The sequence below is a fragment of the Tamandua tetradactyla genome, chromosome X (genome assembly GCF_023851605.1).
Source record: "Tamandua tetradactyla isolate mTamTet1 chromosome X, mTamTet1.pri, whole genome shotgun sequence".
Classification (NCBI taxonomy): domain Eukaryota; kingdom Metazoa; phylum Chordata; class Mammalia; order Pilosa; family Myrmecophagidae; genus Tamandua; species Tamandua tetradactyla.
Genome location: NC_135353.1, coordinates 56,281,595 through 56,294,179, shown reverse-complemented (window position 1 = coordinate 56,294,179; position 12,585 = coordinate 56,281,595).

Genomic DNA, 12,585 nt, shown 5'->3' with positions numbered 1-12,585 from the left:
GATTGGAAATGCAGTTATTCAGAAAAGATTTGTGGAAAGTTCTTTTGTCTGATGGTTTGGACCCCTGAGTAGTATATGCAGAACCGACAGTTTTTTATGAGGTCTGTATGAATGGAGCCACTGCCAGCCTGGAGTAAAGGGACAGGAAAAAGGGCAGAGGGAAGGAAAATGACTTCAAAAGCAGAGCGATGGAAGCTAATGTCTAGATCAAAGACAACTTCTCAGGCCTAGAGAGCAGACCCACCTGTGTGTGCGAAAAGGGTGAGTCTACCCCAGCACTTGGAGAGGGGGGGCCTTCTGCCCTATTGTTTAGTAAGTTTTACCATCCCATTTCTCACAAATGTCTGGGGATTGCCGAGATTCTGGCTCCCACGCCAATGTTTGATGAGGGTAGAACCTAGAGTTTTGCCAACACTTTGATGCTTCATGAAGGTGAAGCTCAGAGATTGGCCTCTATCCCAAAGCTTGCCGAAGATGGAACCTGCAATCCAGAATTTTGGGTGAGGATGAGCACTTGGAAAGCATGGGGCTTCCATAGCATCAGGCCCAGAGGTCAAAACATCCTTCCACAGATGACTCTTAGACCTTGAAATCTAATGGAGTATGCCCTGTAGGATTTGAGAATTGTTTGGGACCTGTAACCCCTGCTTACCTTCCAGTTTCTCCCTGGAATGGAAATGTTATCTTATGCTTGTCCCTCCTTTGCATATTGGAAGCTAATAGCTTGTTCTCTAAGTTTCATAGGTCTACACACAGAGCGGAATTGATCCCCAGAACAGACTACACCTATAGATGATTTTTTGAGACTTTGACCTAAGCATTTTTACTGGAATGACTTAAGGCTTTTGGGATATTGTGATGGAATGGATATATTTTTTATGTAGAAAGAGCATACCTTTTGGGTCCAGAAGATGGAGTGTGGTGATTTGAAACTGTATGTACTCCAGAAACTCATGTTCTTAAAATTGATCTATTGCTGTGAGTACAAACTTATTGGAAGGAGGACCAATTGATGATGTTACATCAGCCAAGTTGTGCCAGGTGGGTGATAATCTTCTTACAGAGTTCTTGATAAACAGGATAAATACATAAAGAGAGAGAAAGCCAACAGATAGAAAGCTATGAAAGCAAAAAGCTGGAAGCAAAAAAAAAAAAAAAAAAAAAAAAAAAAACCAATAGGAGAAAGGCAGGCACCGCCAAGTGGCATAGGAGTCAAGGATCACCAGTAGTCTTCAGGAGGAAAGCATCACCTTTATGATGCTTTGATTTGGACACTTTTCTCAGCCTCCAAACTGTAAGCTTGTGAATTAAACAATTCTCGTTACTAAAGGCAATGGATTTTATGTCATCTGCTTTCAGGAGCCTAGCAAACTAAAACAACACTTGTATTAGCTAGGGTTCTCTAGAGAAATAGAATCAGCAGTCACTATCTGTGAATATAAAATTTATAAAAATGTCTCACGTAACTGGGCATGTAGAGTTCAAGGTCTGTAGGGCAGGCTGGAAGCTGGCAGCGCTGATGAGGGTCCTCACTGAACTCTCAGGAGAGGCTGGCTGGCTGGCTGAAGCAGGAAGAGTAACTCTCTCTTCTGACTTCTCCTTAAAAGCCTTCCAGTGATTAGATTAAGTGCCATTCATTGCAGAAGACATTCCCCTTAGCTGATTACAAATGCAGTCAGCTGTGGATGCCACCAACATGATCATGATTTAAGTCCATGAAATGTCCTCATAGTCACAGACAGGCCAGCAGTTACCCGACCAGACAACTGGGCACCGCCACCTGGCCAAGTTGACACATGAACCTGACCATGACAACACCTAATGCCCACTTTTTGTCCCAAGATCTCATCCAGCATACCGCACTACTTTTAACTACCATATCTACTTAGCCTCCCCTTGGTTGTGACATTTTATCATACTTACTTTGACACTTATGAAGAGTATTGGTCAGAAATTTGGTGGAGCCATCATAAATAAGGTTATGTCTGGTGTTTTCCTCATGATAAGACTAGGGTAATGGGTTGGGGGTATGAATACAAGAGAGGTGATGTGCCACTCTCATTACATCATATCAAGGGTACATACTATCAATACGTCATCATTGGTGACGTTGGCCTTGTTCACCTGACTGAGGTACTCTTTGTCAATTTTCTCTAATGTGAAATTACTATTTCTCACATCCCTATATTGTACTTTTTAGAAAGCAATCACTATGCATAGCCTAAAATTAAGAAATAGGGAGTTATGTAAGTAGGGGGAGTATCTAAGTAAATGAAGTTGAATTATTCTGCATGGGGAGTGTGTCAGTTTGAAACTGTTGTGTACCCTAGGAATGCCATGTTCTTTAATCCTCATTCAATATTATTGGGTGGTGTTCTAGTTTGCTAGCTGCTAGGATGCAACACACCAGAGATGGATTGACTTTTAATAAAAGGGGATTTATTTCATTTTAAATGTGTAGTTCTTCAGAGGAAAGGCAGCTGACTTTCAACTGAGGTTCTTGCTTATGTGAGAAGACAGAGGCTGATCCTGCTGGCCTTCTCACCAGCCCTCTGGGTTCCAACAGCTTTCCTCAGGGTGATTTCTTTCTGCATCTCCAAAGGCCTGAGCTGAGCTGCGAGTGCTGAAATGAGGTATGCTAAGCTGCTTGGGCTGTACTACGTTGCACTCTCTCATTTAAGCAACAGCCAATTAAGTCAAATATCATTCATTGCAGCAGGCATGCCTCCTAGCCGACCACAGATGTAATCACCAACAGATGAGGTCCATGGACCATTGGCTCATGTCCATAGCAACAGAACTAGGTGCCTTCACCTGGCCAAGTTGACAACCAAATCTAACTACCACAGGTGGGATCTTCTTTAAAACAATATTTTTATTGTCAAATCTTCACACACATATACTTCATACATGGCTGTGCTGGTTTGAAGCTGTTATGTACTCCAGAAAAGTCAAGTCCTTTAATCCTCCTTTAATATTGCTGGGTGGGATCTTATTTCCATGCAGATATGACCCACCCAATTGTGAGTGGTAACTTTTGACTAGATGGTTTCCATGGAGATGTGCTTCACCCACTCAAGGGCATGTTGCTTACTAGAGCCCTTTAAGAATGAAGCATTTTGGAAAAAGTTTTAGAGCCACCAGAACCAACAGAGCCAATAGAACAGACAGATCCCCAGAGAAGCCATTCAAAAAGCCTGGAGGGAATGCTAGCAGATGTCACCATGTCCCTTTCCAGCTGAGAGAGAAATCCTGAACATCATTGGCCTACTTGAACCAAGGTATTATTCCATGGATGCCTTAATTTCGACACTTTCAAGGCCTTAGAGCTGTAAACTTGCAACTTAATAAATTTCCATTTTTACAGCTGTTCCATTTCTGATATATGGCATTCTGGAAGTCTACAAACTAGAAAAGATTTAGCCAGCAGTGGGGTGCTGCTGTGGTTTGCAAATAGTAAACATGTTGGAATGGCTTTTTTAAATGGATAAGGGAAAGAGTCTAGAAGTACTGTGATATACTTGATAGAAAAGGCCAAGAAAGCTTTGAAGAGACTATTGGTAGAAATGTAGACTTTAAAGATACCTCTGATAAGGACTAAGACAGGAATGATGCCTATATTATTGCAAACTGGATGGAAAGTGACCCTGTTTCAAAGTGGGAAAGAATCTAGCAAAATTGACCTCTGGTTTTAGATGGAAGGCAGGTTTTAAAAGCCAGGAACTTGGATATCTAGCAGAAGAGATTTCCAACCTAAATTTGGAAAGTGTAGCCTGGTTTCTCCTTGCAGCTTATAACAAAATGTGACTGGAAAGAGATTAGTTGAGAAATGAACTCTTGGATACAAAAAAACCAGAAATTGGTGGTCTGGAAAATTCTGGGTTTCTAGGAGGGAGACCACAGATAATAGTGCCCCCATGAGGATTTAAGCTAACATGGAACCAGTCAGCCATTTCAGAAAAGGCCAGGATTGGAGATGGAATTATCCAGGAAAGATTTGTGGAAACTCTTTTTCTCTGATGGGCATGATCCATGCATATTGTATAGAAAACCAACAAGAGTGTTGCAGAATCTGTATACATGGAACTACTGCCAGTCTAAACTCTGAGGTTCAGAAAATGGACAAAGTGAAGGTGAAATGTTTTCAGAGGCAGAACCGTGGAGGCTAAGGTCTGGAGCCAGGAATACTCATGCCAGGAGAGTGGGCCAACCCATACACATGGAGAGGTTGAGTATGCCCTGTAAGCAGGGGGTTGGCCAACCACATCCTTGTTCAGGAAGAGTTGCATCACCTCAGGCCTCAGAGAGGGGAGAGCACTGAACTGGGGATTGGGGGGAGCCTAGTTGCCAACTCATTGTTCTAGAGGAGTTGAGAGTGTGCCCTGGAGATGACAGAGAGCCTGGGTGTGGCCCTCATGTATGGAGCGGGTGGAGTCTAGTAAAAGTTAGTCACCCCAATGAGCCCCAGTGTTGCATCTCACCCCAGAATTTTGAGAGAGATCAAGGCTGCTGCATAGGCCCTTGGAAAGGGTGGGACTTCTGCTTTCTAAAACCCTGATGATAGATGAATCTTAGACTTTGAAATCTAATGGAGTTTGCCCTGCCAGTTTTTGGAACTGTATGGGTATAGTGACTCCTGTTTACCTTCCAATTTCTCCCTTTGGGAATGGGAATATGTATTCTATGACTGTCCCTCCTCTGTATATTGACTGCTGATAACTTGTTCTGAGTTTTATAATTCCAAAGCCAGAGGAGACTTTTGCCTTAGAATTGACCATGCCTGTAGCTGAATTTGATGAGATTTGATGCTCTTTCTGAGTTTGTATTGTTTTTGTATCATTACTGAAATATTTTAAGGCTATCTGATATTGTTATGGAATGAATGTATTTTGCATTTGGAAAGAACAATTTTTGTGGGGCCAAAAGTTGGAATGTGTAAGTTTGAAGCTCTTATGTACCCCAGAAAAGTCATATCCTTTAATCCTCATTCAATATTGCTGGGTGGAATCTTTTTTATTGTTTCCATGGAGACATGACCCACCCAATTGTGGGTGGTAACTTCTGATTATATGACATCCATGGAGATGTGTCTCCACCTATTCAGTGGGGGGTTGCTTACTGGAGCACTTTAAGAAGGAACTATTTTGGAAAAAGCTTTCGAGCCACCAGAACTGACAGAGCCAATCAAATGAACAGAGTCCCAGGGCAGCCATTAAAGAAACCTGGAGAGAAAGCTAGCAGACATTGCCTTGTGCCTTTCCAGCTGAGAGGGAAATCCTGAACATCATCCCCGTACTTAAACTAAGGTATCTTTCCCTGGATGCCTTAATTTGGACATTTTTCTAGACTTGCCTTAGTTTGGACATTTTCACGGCCTTAGGATTGTAAACTTATAACTTGATAAATTCCACTTTTTAAAAGCCATTCCATTTCTGTTATATTGCATTCTGGGAGCTTACAAACTAGAACAATTGTGTACAATTAATGGATCACAATATGAATACATAGCTGGTTATACATCACCGTGATCATTTTTAGAACATGTGCATCATTTCAGAAAAAGAAATAAAAAGAGAAAAGAAGAAACTCATAATCCCATACCCCTTACCCCTCCTTCTCATTGACCACTAGCATTTTCATCTACCTAATTTATTTTACACCTTATCCCCCATATTATTTATTTATTTTATAGTCATGTTTTTTACCCTTCTGTCCATACTCTGGATAAAAGGAACATGAGACACAAGGTTTTCACAATCACATAGTCGCATTATAAAAGTTGTGCTTTATACAGTCATCTTCAAGAATCAAGGCCATTTGTGGTAGTTAGGTTCAGGTGTCAACTTGACCAGGTGAAGTGCCTAGTTTTGTTGTTGTGGACATGAGCTAATGGCATGTGAAGCTCATCAGTCGCTGATTACATCCGCAGTCCGCTAGGAGGTGTGCCTGCTGCAATGAATGATGTTTGACTGTATTGGCTGGATGCCTAAATGAGAGAGTTCAATACAGCACACCCCAAGTAACTCAGCATACCTCATCTCAGCACTAGCAACTCAGCCCAGGCCTTTGAAGGTGTAGAAAGGGATCATCCCAGGGAAAGTTGTTGGAACACAGAGGCCTGGAGAGAAGGCCAGCAGATATCATCCTGTGTCTTTCTGCATAAGGAAGAACCTTAGTTGAAAGTTAGCTGCCTTTTCTCTGAAGAACTGCACATTTTAAATGAAATAAATCCCATTTTATTAAAAGCCAATCCATCTCTGGTGTTTGCATTCCAGCAGTTAGCAAACTAGAACACCCCTGGAACACAAATCAACAGTTTCAGGTACTTTGGGTGGGATCTTTTTGATTAAGTTGTTTCCATGGAGATGTGATCTACCCAATTGTGGGTGGGATCTTTCAATTGGTGGTTTCCATGGAGATATATCTCCCCCCATTCAAGATGGGTCTTAATCCATCCACTCGAGTCCTTTAAGAGGGAATCATTTTAGAAAAAGCACCAGATTCCTCACAGCCAGAGACCTTTGGAGGTGCAGAAAGAAAATGTCCCACAGGGAAGCTGTTTGAAGAAGCCAGAAGAGAAAGCTAGCAGATGTTGTCATGTGCCTTCCAAGTTGACATAGAACCCTGAACATCATCAGTCCTTTCTTGAATCAAAGGTCTCTCCACTGGATGCCTTAGTTTTGACATTTGTATAGCCTTAGAACTGTAAACTGCAAACTTAGTTCTCTTTTTAAAAGCAATTTCATTTATTGGTATATTGGATTCCCTAAGCTTGAACAAACCAAAACAGGTTTTGGTATCAGACAGGTGGGGTACTGTGGCTTGCCAATACCAAAAATGTTGGAACAGCTTTTTAAATGGATAAAGGAAGACTCTGGGATAGTTGTGAGGAGCTTGATAAAGAAGGCCTGCATGCTTTGAAGAGACTGTTGATAGAAACACAAACTCCAGGGGTGGGACTGTTGCTTTCTAAACCCTGATAATGAATGACTCTCAGATTTTGAAATCTAATGGAGTTTGCCCTGCAGGATTTTGGGACTATCTGGGTCCAGAGACCCATTTTCCTTCCAGTATCCTCCAATTGCAGTGGGATTGCCTATCCTATGACTGTTCCTCCTTTGTATGTTGGCAGTAGATAACTTGTTTGGAATTTTACAGGCCCAGAGCTAGAGGAGAATTTTGCCTTAGAACAGACTATGCTTGTAATTGATTTTGATGAGATATTTTTAATGTTATTTTTGTATTGTGAAATATATATATACAAAAAAGCAATAAATTTCCAAGTACATTTTAACAAGTAGTTGTAGGACAGATTTTAAAGTTTGATATGGCTTACAGTTCGATGATTTTTTTTTCTTCTAGCTGTTCCAAGACATTGGAGACCAACAGAAATATCAATATAGCTATTCAGCAGTCATACTCATTTGTTAAATCCTATCTTCTCTGTTATACTTCTCCTTCTCTCTAAATAACATATATACATAAAAGCAATAAATCTCAAAGTACATCACAACAATCAGTTGTAGAGCAGATTTGAGAGTGTGGTATGGGTTACAATTCCACAATTTTACATTCTTATTTCTAGCTGCCCTAGAGTTCTGGAGGCTAAAAGAAATATCAGTATAATGATTCAGCAGTCATATTCATATGTTAAATCTTGCCTTCTCTGTATAACTCCACCATCACCTTTAATCTTTCTCCCACTTTTTAGGGGTATTTGGGTTAAGGCCATTCTAACTTTTTCAGATTGGAAGGGCCTGTCGATAATATGAGATAGGGGATGGAATTAATTGATATTCTGGAAGAGCTGGCCCCTCTGCATTTCAGGGCTTATCTGGTCCAAGGACCCAAATTTTTATGAGATTTTGTACTGCTTTTCACTTTGTATTGTGTCTGTATTGTTACTGAAATGATTTAATGCTTTGTGAAATTGTAATGGAATGAATGTATTTTATATATGGAAAGAACTTGTCGTTTTCTTAGTGTCCAGAGGGTGGAACGTGCAAGTCTGAAACTGTTGTGTACCCCCAGAAAAGCCATGTTCTTTAACCCTCATTCAGTATTGTTGGGCGGGATCTTTTTTAATTTAAGTTGTTTCTATAGAGATGTGACCCACCCAGTTGTCATGGGATCTTTTGATTTGGTGGTTTCCATTGAAATGTGCCTCCACCTATTGAAGGAGGGTCTTAATCTGCTCACTAGAGTCCTTTAAGAGGGAACCATTTTGGGAAAAGCTTCAGAGCCCCCACAGCCAGAAACCTTTGGAAGTGTAGAAAGAAAATGTCCCTGGGAAAGCTGTTTGAAAAATCCAGGAGAGAAAGCTAGCAGACATCGCCATGTGCCTTCCTAGGTGATAGAAAACCCTGAACATCACCAGCCCTCCCATGATTCAAGGTAGCTGTCCATGCATGCTTTAGTTTTGACATTTAAGAACTGTTAACTTCCAACTTAATAAGTTCCCTTTTCAAAAGCTTTTCTATTCTGGTATATTGCATTCTGGCAACTTTAACAAGCCAAATCAAGTTGTTTGACTATTCTGTCCCATTTATGTACTTACTCAATCACTTACTTATCTCATTATGTATGCATGGACATTTCTTTTAGGCTTAGATTTATGATAAAATGCCACATTAGTTGCTGAAATTGTTCATGCTTTTTCGGTTGGTTCTTATTTCCCTTTAATGTAGCCCATCATTACATTAATTTTTAGGATTTAATTTCTTTCCTGACCAAGTCATAGGATAAGTCATTTCTCATGGACCTCCAGTTCTTTAATTAGAGAATTAGAATCCTAGTATTAGAGTCCTAGATCTATAAATTAGAGCAGTGCAACTGGTGGCTCAGTGGCAAAATCTCACCTGTTGTGCTGGAGACCTTGGTTTGTTTTCCAGAGCCTGCTCATGTAAAAATAAATAAATAAATAAATAAATAAATAAATAAATAAATAAAATTAGATGTATTCATTGCTGAGTTTTTGCTTGTGAATTCTTGCAGTTGACAGAGCAATGAAATGTGTGTGGGTATATTAGCCATAGATACACACATATTGTCATGGTCAGGTTCATGTGTCAACTTGGCCAAGTGGTGGTACCTGTTTATCTGATTGGGCAAGTGCTGGCCTGTCTTTTGAGATGAGGACATTCCATAGAATTAAATCATGATCACATCAGCTGCAACCACAGCTGATTCCATTTGTAATCAGCCAAGGGGAGTGTCTTTTGCAATGAGTGATGCTTTATCTAATCAATGAAAGGCTTTTAAGAAGAGTTCAGAAGGGATAGTTTCTCTTCCTTCTTCAGCCACTGGAGTCCATCTAGACCCTTCATCGGAGTCATCAGCATCACAGCCTGCCCTATGGATTTTGGATTTTACATTCATATGGTTATGTGAGACACTTTTATAAATTTTATATCTATGGATATTTCCTGCTGATTCTATTTCTCTAAAGAACCCTAACTAATATAGCATGCCTGAAGAAAACAAGTTCTTAAGCTTATTTTGCATTCCTGTGGGTATGAACACACACCTTTTGAAGAAGTTTTTAATTTCAGTGTGGTCCAACTTAAATGAAGTTGGGTCTTAATCTTACTACTGGAGGCTTTATGAAGAGGAAGCCATATGAAGAAGTAGAAGCTGGAAGTTAACAGAACCCAGAAGAGAAAGAAGAAGACTTCACCATGTGATAGGAAAGCTAAGGGACACCAAGGATTGCTGGCCAGCCAGAGTGATGTGAACCCTGGGGAGAAACAAGTCTCCTAGCCTCTGAAACCATGAGCCAATACATTCATGGTGTTAAGCAAATCCACTGCGTGGTATTTGTCCTAACAGCATGGAAACTAATATAGATATTGAGCATCTTTTCATGTGCATACTGATCATTTTAAATATTTTTTTAAGAAATGCCTGTTCAAATTCTTGATCCATTTTAATTGACTTAATTGTCATTTAATGTTGAGTTGACAGAGGCATTTACATATTCAGGATCCTAGATCCTTATTGGGTATACAATTAGGGAATATTTCCTCCAAAATGTGGGTTGTCTTCACTTTTTTTGAGTGTCCTTTGATGCACCAATGTTTTTAATTATGATAAAGTCTAACATATTGTGCCAGTTTGAAACTGTTGTGTACCCTAGAAAAGCCATGTTCTTTAATCTTCATTCAATATTGTTGGATGGGATTTTTTATTGTTTCCATGGAGACGTGACTCACCTAATTTGGGTGGGAACTTTTGATTACGTGGTTTCCATGGAGATGTCCCCACCCAGTCAAGGTGTGTCCCTTATGGAGTCCTTTAAGAGGGAACCATTTTTGAATAAGCTTCATAAGTGACAGAGCCAACAGGAGACCCAGCCATTTAGAGATGCAGAAAGAAAACACCCCCAGGGAAGCTGTTTGAAACCAGAAGCCAAAGACCCCAGCAGACAGCAGACATGTGCCTTCTCAACTGACAGACGTGTCCTGGACTCACTGGCCTTCCTTGAGTCAAGGATGTCTTAATTGGGATATTTTTATAGCTTTTGAACTGTAAACCTGCAACTTAATAAGTTCCTTTTATAAATGCTGTTCCATTTCTGGTATATTGTATTTCTGAAACTTTAGCAAACCCAAATATTTATCAATTTCTTTGTTTGGTTGCTTGTACTTTTTGTATCTTATATATAGAAACCATTGCTTAGTACAAGGTAATAGGGATGTCTTGTGTTTTCTTCTAAGAGCATTGTCATTTTAGTTCTCATATTTAGAAATTTTACCTATTTTGATTTAATATTTGTATATGATATGAGATAGGGGTCCAAATTTCTTTTTTTGCCTGTGGATATTCAGTTGCTTCAGGAACATTCATTGAAATGACTGTTCTTTCCACATTGAATGGTATTGGCACCCTTGTCAAGAAGTGATTGAATATAGATGTGTGGTTTATGCTGGGACTCTCAGTTTAATTCCACTGGTCTATGCTTATCTTTATGTTGGCTTGACTACTGTGCTTTTGTAGTAGTTTTAAAATTGGGATATGCATGTCCAACTTTGTTCACTTTCAAAATTATTTGTATTATTCTGTCTACTTATTCACTACCTGTTCACTACCATTCTTTTATTTTAAGCTAAATAGCATCTCTGAATCTAAAATGTGTCTCTTGTGTGAAGTTTATGGTTAGAAAATGTATTTTTTTATCCATTCCATCAATCTCTGCCTTTTAACTGCAGAATATAATGCATTTATATTAATGTATTTACTGATGAGGAAGTATTTCTGTCATTTTGATATCTGATTTCTATATATCTTATCTATTGTTTTTCCTCAGTTCTTCCCCCATTGCCTTATTTTGCATTAAATAGATACTTTATAGTTTCCAGTTTGTTTGATGTCATTTCTTTCATGAGGTATTTTTTAGTTGTTTTCTTAGCAGTTGGCTGAATTTGCCATTAACATTTTAAGTTATAAAAAAGTAATTCTGATTAATATCATCTAAATTTCAAGAGGATATATCAGCTTTGCTCCCATATAGTTCTGTGTCCCCTCTTATACTGTTAAAGCCACAAATCATATCTTTATATATTGATTATATATAATTATAATTTATACATAAATTAATATTATATATAATATATAATTATGCATAATTATGCATTTATATAAAATTATAATTATAGCATTATACAGATGTGTTTTAAATCAAATAGGGAAAAACAAATAAGAAAAAAACAGCAAAAATTCACCTATACTGCCTTTTATATTTACCTATATAGCTATGTTTACTAGTATTCTTTATTTGTTCATATGATTTTGAATTACATTATAGTATCTTTTCATTTGTGTGAAGGAATTCCTTTAGTATTCTTGAAGAGAAGGTCTGCTAGTAACACATTCTCAGTTTTTGTTTATCTGGTAATGTCTTATTAATTTCTCATTCAGTTTTCCTGGATACAAAAACTTTAATTTGCATTTTTTTCTTTCATCACTTCAAGTATGGTATCATCCCAGTGCCTTCTGGCCTCCATATTTTCTGATGAGAAATAAGCTATTGTTGTCAGCTGCCTTACAATGCTTGTGTGCAATGCTCACCACTTCTCTGCCCTGAGAGAGTTCTGATTCAGGTTGATAGAATAGCAACTTTTCTTTCAGGTAGCCCCCAGACAGGTTAGAAGGGACAAACAATAATTTTTGAATAAGATCTGTTCTGCTGTCTTCAGAACTAGGGCCCAGGCTCCCACACTGTAACATGGGCTGCCATCTCCATTTCTGCTGCTTGCTGGGAAAAAGGGTGGGGCAAGGGCCAGTAAAAACACCTTTAAGCATTTCTACTGCTTTTTAGTTGCCTTGTTCTTGATTTAGTGTTGTTCACTTAGTTGCTGTAAATGTTTGACTGTTTTTGAGAGTTGTGATACAATTAGTTGTGACTTTTTGAACCTGCTTACTCAACCATTATGCTGATGTCTCTCTTCACCCCAAGTTTTCATAGCAAGAAAGTGACCTAAAATAATGGTGGCATCAAAGCCTTACAAGTGCCCTTATCAGACTTTAAGTGGGTGAGTTTCAGGTTTTTCATATGACCCTGAGATGCTTACTGCATAGAGTGTGTGT